Here is a 12,376-nt window from a genome sequence, read left to right on the forward strand (position 1 = left end):
TCTATCTATCTATCTAGTGAATGCATGGCTCTCTGCTTGTGAATAGTGATGTTTCTTTGGAGTGTAGGGAGACATGCATTGCAAAATATAGGATGAAGCAAGATTATTTAAGGCTTTATAAACCATTAGTAGTATTTTAAAGTAATTTCTGAATGACACAGTCAACCAATATAAGGATGCTAAAACTGGTGAGATGTGCAAAAATTAGTGGCATGGAGAACTGCTCATACACTCCTTTCAGATGATTGTGGTATGGATTATTGTAGCACTTGAGAGGAATTAACAATTAATACTAGAATCCCTGAAGCCTATGAAAAAGGTCATAATTCTAGGCCACCTTAAATTCATTTGCACCTCTCCATCAGCGTCTTTTGTCTTGTAAATGTGTCGATCAGTACAAGCAGCAAGTAGCCTGCTATCCCATCCCCCCAACCAAAAAAGCTCAAGTCAGGTTATCTGCGTGTGAGGTGCCTTAAATTGTAGAGGGTAAGTAATATATTGTTATTTGGAACACATGCATTTCATGTGTGTTCCGTGTCTGCAATGATCTGGGTAAGTGTAGGATGACAGGAAATGCGAGGCAAGAAATGTTGAACATATAGCTAAAACAGAAACTTTTTTTATATTATAATACTAATGACAAAATTTTGACATGAAGTGTATAATGTGTGAAGACCAAATATCAAATAAACACTTTCACAAAAGGTACAAGTATTACAAAACAAGTGTGCTTTTATTCAAGAATACAACCGAAGAAAAAGAAATCCAGTTAGGGTACAATGCTGACACAACTGCTTGGCTGATGTAGGCGTAACAACTGCTGACTCATAATCAAGAGGTTGCGGGTTCGATTCTGGGTCTTTCGTGCATTAACTGTTTTGAGTAGTGAGCGGCTATTATTATTACTATTATACTGTACAATAAAAACATACATTTGATTTATTTGAGTCTGTAACGGCCTGTAACGCATTCACGCTCCCCCTGATGTGACACTGATAGTTTTCAAATAAAGACGTGTTAAAACAGAGGTGAACTCAGATAAACATGAGGGTTCTTCACTGGAGAAAGAGAACAGAATTCCTCCCCTCAAGAAACGTCCACTCACACTTCACGTAAAGGTGAAAGATGGCACCATTTGGATGCAGCAAGAGTTCCGGCGTCATCCTGCCAGTCAGTCTGCCAATACCTGTCCTTCAACGAAACAGCACGGCTTACAGCGCTCGCCAACGTATCGTGCAAAGTCCTGTTTGTGATTATGTTTTGTGATGGTCTTTATATGAAAACCATGTATATGTTACTTAAATAAAAGCCAAAGCAAATGTTATTTACATTGATTTATTTACTTATCTTCCTACAGCGTAAGGTCACAAGTAGACTGCAAAATGTCCTGTGTATGATCGACAAGGGCATGCTGACAAACTACATGTGCAATATTACTTTAGTACGCAAATGGCTTTAGCTGCAGGTGGAAGCGCCTGTCGCACTTTATGTAACTGTAGTTACGGTTCTGCCTTTGTCCAGAAATGGCTCCATAAGCTTTATGACCACAGTCTCGGAAAGTCTTTCTCCTGTGGGATGACTTGGATCTTTTCCTGAATAAGGAGTGTCATTGCATTCAGGGATTCTAATGTTAAGGGGAAAAATACATAACTGTGGATAAGAGGTCAACAATAAATTACAAATGCAAATCAAAATGAAAGCAAAGCATAAGTAAGGGATTGGGAAAAATAATAAAATCCATGACAAGGCAGGACTGGAGTCCTAACAGTATGGCATAGAATATGACCCTGGTGTTTGTGTTTACAGTTTTAAAACATGAAAACATTAGAACAGTCTCAACAAAAACATGCAATTCATTCAGATTTCAAACTTCCTAATTCATTCCCATAATATTATGGGAATGTGTTTTCTGTCTATGATGTATGCAGACTATTCCACAAGAATAAATCTACCAGTATTTTGGCCAAATAATGTATGTGTTTTGAAGATTTTGACCTTATGACTGGATAACTGACATGTTGATTATGCAACACAAGCAATGTGATTTTTTTTTAAATCTTTTTTCAATGAACGTGTTTCTCATCATTTCACATTGTAAATCATTAGTCAACTTTGGCTTTTATTATAACATGAACATTTTCTCTTTGTTTAGAATTAAAACAAGAAATGAACATTTTTCTCACCCATCATTATAAACTACATGGAGTAAGTAACATATACAAAATAAATCATTTTTGGTTTGAGTATTCCTTTGAAATGAATCTGTGGTTTTGAAAAGAGGTTTATGTTTTGAGGAGAGGTGTTTCTTTAAGAAAACAGTGCTATTGTTCTTGTTGAAGAAATTATTTTGAAGTAACAGCAGGGATCCACTGTTCAAATTCACTTAATAACTTTAAACATTTCAGTCATGTCACCTCACCTTTAAAGGTAAAAGTGTCAACTCCTTACATCTTTCCTTATAGCTCATAACTCTCAGTCCCAGAATCAACCTACTGATCTTCTCTAGTAAGCGGTATAACCTAGCAATGGCTCTGACAATCATTTTGCCTTTTGTCTAACCCTTACTTTTGATTCAAATCAATTTAGTTAGAAGATTTGAACATTAGAACAATCTACAGTAGATGAGAACAGGCCATTCAGCCCTACAACGCTTACCATTCCTATCCAGTTAATTCTTTTAAAATAACATCAGGTCTAATTATGAGTCTTTAAAGTTCTACTGTCTACCACACTACTTCTTCACTTATTCCATGTGTCTGTGTTTCTCGGTGTAAGTGAAAACTTCCTTTAAGAAAACTTTGTTTGTGTGATATCTACCCTTAACAGGTTTTCATCTGTGTCCCTGTGTTCTTGATGAACTCATTTTAAAGTCACAGTCTCAATCCACTGCACTAATTTCCTTCATAATTTTAAACACATCAATCATGTCACCTCTTAATTTCCTTTTGCTTAATTTAAAAAGGCTCAGCTCTTTTAATCTTTCCTCATAACTCACCTGCTGTAGCCCCTGAATCAGCCTAGTCGCTCTTCTCTGGACCTTCTCTAGAGCTGCTATGTCCTTTTTGTAGCCTGGAGACCAAAACTGCACACAGAACTCCAGATGAGGCCTCACCAGTGTGTTATAAAGCTTCAGGATCACCTCCTTGTAGTTGTACTCCACACATCAAGGCGCTATATAATCTAACATTCTGTTGGCCTTCTTATTGGTTTCTGAACACTGTCTAGCAGAATATAATGTTGAGTCTACTATACGTTCTAAATCTTTCTCATAAGCTATATTTTAAATTTAAAAACCCCTCATTGTGTATTCAAACGTAACATTTTTACTCCCTATGTGTAATGCTTTACCTTTACTTACATTAAATTTCATCTGCCACAAATCTCCCCCAGCCTGCATGCTGTCCAAGTCCCTCTGTTATTATTCAACAGATTTGAAATTATCTGCCAATGCTCCTAGCTTGGTATCACGTGCAAACTTAACCAGCTTGTTACTTAAATTACTATCCAAATCATTTTTTTATATTAAAAATAGCAGAGGCCCTAGAACTGATCCCTGCTGGACACCACGCTTAACATCAGCCAGTTCAGATAGGGTCCCCCTCCCATCATCACCCTCTAATTCCTGTGTCTGAGCCAATTCTGCACCCATCTAAAAACATCATCCTGAACTTCTTTTAGTTTGATGCCCAACTTCTCATGTGACACCTTATCAAATGCTTTCTGAAAGTCCAGATAAATAATCTCATAAACTCCACTCTGATCATATCCTTTTGTTGCTTCCTCATAAAATTCCAGAATGTTGGTAAAACACGACCACCCTCATCTGAACCCATGCTGACTGTTCAGTAAAACTCCTGTTTTTGCCATGTGTTGCTCAATCTTATCCTTAATAAATAATTCCATTAATTTTCCTGTGATGCACATTAAGCTTACTGGCCTAAAGTTACTTGGGTCTGCCCGGTTACCCTTTTTTATAATGGGATAATATTTGCCATTTTCCAGTCCTCCTGAATTTCCCCAGTGCCTGGTGACTTTCTAAAAATATGTGTCAAGGGTTTATATATGGACTTGCTAACCTCTTTAAGAAGTCGAGGATAAATAATATCTGGTCCTGGTGATTTGTTTGATTTCAGCCTATTTAATCTGAGCAGCTCTTCTCCCTCTACAATTTCCAACTCCCCCAGTACCTCCTTAGTAGTCCCTTTTACCATTGGGTGGTCAGCTACTTCTTCATACGTGAAGACCTCAGAAAAAAGACAGTTTAGAGCATGTGCTGTTTCACTGTATTTTTAAATTTCCCTTTACTATTCCTGCTGTACTCCACCTCCTCTTTCACTGTTCTCTTAGTACTAAAATACTGTGTGGATGCGGCTCGGACAGACGGACATGTTGTAAATCACCACCACACATTTATTTTACACTATTTACAATAATAAAGTCAGTGCACACACACAAACTCCACACAGTCCTGGCCACACAATGCCTTCTCTTTGAGCCGCCTCCACTCTCCTCTCCTGCCTTGTCCTGCTTCCACCTGACTCCAGCCTCGAATGAAGGGAGACGGCCCCTTTTATTTCATCTCGGATGGGCTCCAGGTGTTTCCCGGCACTCCTCCCTGGACACGCCCCAGTGTGGCGGAACTGCCGGCTGTTCTCCCAGAAGCTCTCCGGGTGTCCCTGCTCCTCTTCCCCCCAACACTTCGTGGTGTGGTGGAAGTGCTGAGGTCCAGGGTCCCTAAGGCATTGGGGCGCCCCTACAGGGTTGGGCTTCCAAGCCCCCTACCCGTGACCCCCAAAGCAACCAGGATGGTGGCCCCCACGTGATCCAGGGTGGGCGTAGACCCTCTTCCGGTCCCTCAAGGCGTCCCGGCCGGGTCGTTGCCCCTGGCATCCCTGACAACTGAAACAGTCCGTTTGGGTCGTCTTTCGCCTTATCTGTTATATTCCTCTCTAACTGCTTTTTAGCTTCCCTAATATCCTTCTTAATGGTTGCCCTGAAGTTCTCATATGTCATACTTTTCACATTGGAGCTTTTACTCTTACTCTTGTTTTTTCCTTTGCAGCTTCTTTTTCAACTCTTCATTAACCTACTGTGGAGTTTTTTAAAATTTTTTTCTAGTTCCAAATTTTGGTATGTACCTGTCCTGCATTATATGTAAAATGTTTTTAAACCTGTTCCGCTGCTCCTCAACTGTCTCCACACTGAAAAGCTTATCCCTATCCTTCTTAGAATTTGCCCTACCAAAGTTAAGCAGGAGCAGCAATACAGCCAATGTAAAAAAAAACCTCACACTGTTCCTTTCTATTCAAACAAGTGTGGTGCTGATTTGTCACCCGTTTCATGGTTGCACTCGGATCTTAATTTGGGATCTTGAGGTGGTTCATCATATGGTGGTGCGTCAATGCGCTACATAAGTGCATGCTCCCAACCTCACTCTCTGTCTCTCAAAGTTAAACTTAACAGTCTTGGTCTTTGTATCTGCACTCTTCAAAAACACTGAGACTTATTATGAATTGTATTAATTTAACAATCTGTTATTTCCATGTCTCTGTGCTTACACAAATTATAAAACTGATTTTATCAGTCGTTATTAGTAAGCATTTCCGTATGTTACATGGAGATTCTTTAATGTTTTTATCTTTAAGATTTTCATTGTCCTTATCGTGATGTTTATTCCAATTTTTAAGGTGTCCTGGCCATTATTCACAAATAAGCACACTAGATACTCAAGTAGCTGCGGCATTTATCACTTTGGTGTTTTTTCTGTCGGATTGTCTAAGTCAATCGTTGTTAATTGTCATTATTAGAAGGCAATTAAGGAGGCAAAAATGGTGAATTAATAGGAAAATGTCCAAAGAGATTTAGGAGCTATGAGAAAAATTCAGATATGTCTAAATTTATTATGAAATGTAAATTTCACACTACTGTGCTTTTCTGAAAGCAAAATAAGACAAGAAAGAAACTAGACTGGCCAAATAAACAATGAGATCAATTCAAGGTAATATGACTTATTATGATTATAACTGGTTATGGAACAGGCTGGGATGAAAATCTGTAGCCACAAAGGTCCACCATCACAAACAGACATATTTGGAACATCCCACTGTCAGTTAAAAAGATGCATGAAGTGGGCAACACTTTTTTGTCAATATTTTCAGAAAAGAAACAATGAACCGTCACCCCAGTCTGGGGTGTTGTGCATTATGGAGCAGGTTTTCTTCAAGGAGCTCCCTGTACTTGGTCCTTCTACCTGTCCCTGCACCCCTATAACATGATGCTGCCTTCAACATGCTACACCATAGGGATGGTATTAGGCAGGTGTTCAGAAGTACTTGGTCTTTGCCAGACATAGTGCTTGGAGGTCTGCCCAAAGAGTTCAGTTTTTGTCTTATTAGACCAGACAGCCTTTCTCGCCATGTTCTCAGAATCCATTAAATGTCATCTGGCAAACGCCGAGCTTCTGTCTCACCACTCTACCATAAGTGACTTTTTGATGGAGTGCTGCTGAGATGATCATCCTTCTGGCAGATTCTCCCATCTCAGCAGAGGACTTCTGAAGAGCTGTCAGACGTAACATTAGGTTCCTCTTCACCTTCCTAACCAAGGCCCTTGCCTAATTACTTAGTTTGGCTGGACAGAAGAGGGCAGATGGTTTCAAACTTCTTCCATTTCACATGTATGAAATAGTTAGATTAGAAATGGTTTCTCTCCTTTACCCTCATCTATGCCTCACCACAATACGACGGCAGAGATCTACAGAGAGTTCTTTGGACTTTCTTTCTTTCTTTTTTTTCCTGACATGCAGTGTGAATACTGGGACCTTATAAATACAGTTACACTCCATTCTAAATAATGTCCAGTCAACTCAGTTTACCAAAGTTGGACTCCAATCAAGTTCTGGACATATCTCAGGGAGAATTTAAGCAAATAGGATGTACCTCACCACAATTCAGAGTGCCTCAGGACATGGTATGAATACTTCTAGGACTGAGTAATTTCAGTTTTTGAAATTTAAAAAATTTGCAAACCATTCTGAAAGCATGTCTTCATGCTGTCATTATAGGTCATTGAGTATAGACTGATAGGCAACAATGGAAAGTATGTCTATCTATTTATATAAAAAAAATCTTTGGTCGAGACGTAATCATCTCGGAGAGACACTTTGAAGTCATGTGAGACTTCTTGCACATCACGCCCTACTTACAAACAATTTCTCTGAGACACTTTAATGTCCCGCAAGACAAGGAAGTGAGACAAGAGGACAGTTGCTTTACAGACTTTTAAATAATTGACATACATGGCGACATGCAGATCATGCACTACAGCACAAGCAGCAGCAGGCTTAAAGGACAGCTGCTGCACAGGCTTTAAAATGATTGTCACGCAGCACAACATGCAGATCATGCAGCACAGCACAACTAGCAGCTGCTGCACAGGCTTTTAAATGATCGACGCGCAGAGCAACATGCAGAACATGCAACTCGGTAGCAGCAGCTGCAAGCCAGCAGCTGATCCGTCCGCATCTCCTTAGCGTACGTTCAGCCTCCCCTTCACAACCAACACGAGTGGCAGAGTGGCAGAGACGTGAAGTGGCAAGCGTGAAGCGTGACCCCCTTTGAGGGTGGAGACATGGCTTGTAGCAGTTGACAAGTCAGGGCTCCTGAGAAAATTCAAGAAAATTCAAATTTACCAACAGAGAATCCTGCCATGACTTTATGGTCTGCGGTTGGATTATGAAGTCTGGATTATAATTATTGAGGGTTTTGAAAGAAAGGCCAACAACTACCTATGTAGGTGGTGAAGTGTTCCACAGAGCTTATGCAACATCACCTTATATGGGCCCAATAACAAGCTGCAGCTACCATTTGCTAATCTTGCAGAGAAATATACTGAGACTCAACTGTCAACAAAGTTTCCTTCGTAGGCATCACTGTAAAAACATGAAAGAAGTGGCAAGCACAGAAAACAGTAAAGTAAGCAGAAGAATAGCTACGCACCAATACATTTGCAATGCATTAGTGGGCACGGTAACATCTGGACTAGCTGGATATGGGAGTATACCAAGACGTCACTATAACAAAGCTAAGGTAAAAGACAGGTGTCTGCTCATTCAGAAAGAGGTTCATGTAGAGGTTGAGAAAGAGCACTGCAACAAGATAGTGGGTATGTATGTGCTTGGACCAATTAGGATCATGCAGTTTGGTGGAAAATAATCTAGGAAGAACTTTGGAAGTCGGAGCAATTACGGTCCCAGTTCCTTATTCAGTCAGTCTATGACATCCTGTCTTGCTCTTCACATCTCTTCTTCTGGGGTCTGTCATATTCACTGGCACATTCATTGTGATAGAAGAGAGGGTCCTAAGATGCTGACCAAGAGCATTCGCAGAAAAGCGGTATCACTGGCATCATGACCAATTGTTAAGAGCAGTTGCAGGTGCCATTTGCAGAAGAAACCACCTAAGTAAGCAACACCATTTGTTAAAGCTGGGGAGAAGCCACACTGCCAAGCTAGAGTTGAGCTTGAGCAACAGCTTGAGACTGACAGCTTAACCTAGGTAGACAGTAGAAAGTCCCTGATACCATCTTGGCAACCTCACATAGGCCAGATTTGATCCTTACATTTCAATGAAATAAGCAGATGGTTTTGCTAGAGCCCACTGTCTAGCTGAGAGGACCAGATTGATGAAACATATGAAATGAAGTGGGCCAGGAATGAAGAGCTGGTAGTAGAGTGTCACATCAAAGGATAGAAGACCAGGTGTCAGCCTGCAGAAAGAGGCAGCAGAAGTTTCACAGGCCAGTCTCATCATCAAACCCTGAAACCCCTTGGAATATCTAGACTACATAACAGAAGAGCCATTGGGATTAAATGAGTTGAACCTTGGTGTGGCATGCTATGTGGGCAAAAGCAGTGGCTTTATCATCCCCTGCTGGGTTGCCCAGGTGAGGACGTCTGATGATCAAAGACCAAAGACAAAGCCAGAGACCCTGAGTTCATTACTGATGATGTGTCTAAGTTGCAACGCAAGGTTACTTACAAAACCATTTAAGACAGACAAGCACACTGCCCAGGCTTAATGCCTGCCTTGTACCCAACCTTGCTGACATAGACTTTGGCCTATTGCAGCCCTGGATTAGATTAAGCACACAATATGTAATTTATTTTGATTTCAGAAAAAAAGATCTATTGTAAATTTACATTTTAAATATATTAAGACCGTGCATGAAAGTCTGAATTCTGCATAAATAAAGCTTTCCCTTATTGCAGTTTAGCATTTTAAAGATTAGACAAAAAGGGATTTTCCATTCCTGGCACTTCAATGTTACTACTGGGTGCTTAGAGAAGTAGATCTGAATGCTTTTTAAGTGTTGTTCTGTCAAAAATCATTCATCATGCTTAAAGTTATTAATAACCTGGGTTTGCTCGTTTATGCAGGGAAAAAGATGTGAGTAAGAAACCTTTAATTATATGTCAGGGAAGTGGTTATAGCCTTAGATCAAGAATGCACTTTCTTGCATCGCTTCCTTCGTTCCTTCCTTCCTTCTTTCTTTCCTTGTTCAGCATTTATTTTAAACCTTTATGATCAAGAACATGCTGGTATTTCATTTTTCTTTTAAGTGAAAAACAAGTTCTGTAAATTTTTAATAGCACGGATTAAAGGCCTTAAAGACGCAGTAAGGATTAAAGTAATTCTATACTTTCCAGCTAAAATTAAGATAAAAAAAATCACGCAAAATTAAAAATAATTCTGTAGGTCACTCAAACTTACAAATGCAGTTTAGTTACTCCTGAATCTCTTTAATGCAACAGGGGATGACACAGAAATAAAAATATTTGTTTGTTGAAGGGATTTGTAAAATTGAAAGGTTGTCCGCCTCAGCTGTGGTTCTACTGAATGGGAACTCTTTCTTTTTCGAGTGCTGGTCCCAGAATGAACATAGTCTTCTGGTGGCCAGCCGGTTTATATAGGGGACCTCTGGAGGTCAAAGTCTTCTTGGGCTTGCCCTTTGTGTATCCAGCAGGAAGCGCTAGCTCCCTTGTTGGAATGAGACCTTTTTTAATTGCGGCATGTTACATAACAAAATTATATAGATATAATATAAAAATGAGACACCCCTCCCTTAGTGATATGGCGGTAAGAAATCACATAGGAGAAATAATTTAGCTTTCTTTAATGACGGATTACGTGGCATAAAAGACGAAGGAAGCCACAACAAGACCTTCGGGAGTGGGAGCTTAATGTATAGAATCTGCCATTTTCGTTGCTGCGTTGGAAGGATTTTCTGGATTGGATGACGTTTTCTCCCATCCATCTGTCGGCTTCAAAGGTGTGCCGGGCAATGTTCCAAAGCTTTATACACTTTCTTTACGTGCAGGCCCTCACTTAGGTAAATCATGCCATTCCAAACAAGGCAAAGAAGATACAGTTTCATGCTGACTTCGACACACAAAAATAGTATACAATGCCCATTTTGCAGTTGTCCCTGTCTTGTCTTCTGATGCTTGCCTAGCAGTTCTAAATGATGAGCCCCTGTGCTAAATCTGGGTTTGTATTAGCTGTGCATGTGAGTAAAAAGAAAAGTAGATTTATAAAATATTTGTACAGAGCAGAGTGACATATTAAACATATACACTTGTTACACCTTGTTACTATTTAAAGAAAGACGGAGGTAACAACAGTGCCCCCTGTAATCCCAGCATAAATTATAAAAAGTTCTTACCTTACCCAAGCCTTAAAGGTTTCCCCAAAGCGAGTATGTGTGACTATATATATATATATATATATATATATATATATATATATATATATATATATATATATATAGTCTTGCACCTGACATACTTGCAGACCGGATTGAGAGGGGATTCTGCTATTAACCTTATCCTCCTTACATCCACAATGTTTAGAAAATGCCCAATGAGGGCAAGGGAAATTGACTCCACCCCTTCCAATCTTATTGCTACATATCTCATTAAAAAGTGACAGAATGTTGTTGCGATCAGCATCATTCCCACCAGTTATTAATATTTCTGTTTTTTCTGTATTCAGAGACACATAGTTCTCATTCACACATTCCTTTAACACGCTGTAACAACTAATTAAGAATAGTATCGGAGACATGTCATTTGGTGTAAAAAGTGTCATCTGCTTACAAGTGAAAATCAATGTTACCTTTTCTAATGATAATTCCCAGTGGTAGCATGTAAAATGAAAACAATAAAGGATTCAGAACTGAGCACTGCAGGACACCCTATTTAACTTCTGAGTAAAGTGATGTAGTACTGTCAGCAAATTTCTGTACATACTGGACTAAATTTGAAAAATGAGAACTAAACCAGGCAAGGACAGGGCCAGTGAGCCTAATATTTTCCAGCCTACGTAATAAAATAAAATGGTCAATGTTGTCAAATGCTTCACTTAAATCTAACAACCTACTGTAATTACTGTGGAATTTCCTTCATCAGAGAATATTAGAAAGTCGTTTCAATCAATCAATCAATCAATCAATCAACATTTATTTATATAGCACATATTCATACAAAAAAATGTAGCTCAAAGTGCTTTACAAAATGAATAGAAAAATAGAAGACACAATAAAAAATAAACATAAGTCAACATTAATTAACATAGAATAAGTAAGGTCCGATGGCCAGGGTGGACAGAAAAAACAAAAAAAAAAAAAACTCCAAAAGCTGGAGAAAAAAACTAAAATCTGTAGGGGTTCCAGACCAAGAGACCGCCCAGTCCCCTCTGGGCAATCTACCTAACATAATTCAAACAGTCCTCTTTGTATTTAGGGTTTTCATGGAAGGACCTGATGATGATGGTCACGTAGACTTCTGGCTTTCAGTCCATCAATGTTGGAGCATCATGATGCTTTGAGTAGGTGGTGGTGGCGCAGGTCGGCACCACAAAGAAACCGGAAAAAGAAACAGAAGAGAGAGTTGGGGTCAGTACGGATTTTAGAGCCACCATGAATAGTTATTATGATGAACTAAACATACAGAGTGTCAGGATTAGGTTAAAGTGAAGTTAGGAGAAGGCCATGTTAAAGTAATGTGTTTTCAGCAGTGTTTTAAAGTGCTCTACTGTATTAGCCTGGTGAATTCCTATTGGCAGGCTATTCCAGATTTTAGGTGCATAGCAGCAGAAGGCCGCCTCACCACTTCTTTTAAGTTTAGCTTTTGGAATTATAAGGAGACACTCATTTGAAGATCTAAGGTTACGATTTGGAATATAAGGTGTCAGGCATTCCGATATATAAGATGGAGCGAGATTATTTAAGGCTTTATAAACCATAAGCAGTATTTTAAAGTCAATCCTGAATGACACAGGTAACCAGTGTAGTGACATTAAAACTGGAGAGATGTGTT

Source organism: Polypterus senegalus, chromosome 2 (assembly GCF_016835505.1).
Source record: "Polypterus senegalus isolate Bchr_013 chromosome 2, ASM1683550v1, whole genome shotgun sequence".
NCBI lineage: Eukaryota > Metazoa > Chordata > Cladistia > Polypteriformes > Polypteridae > Polypterus > Polypterus senegalus.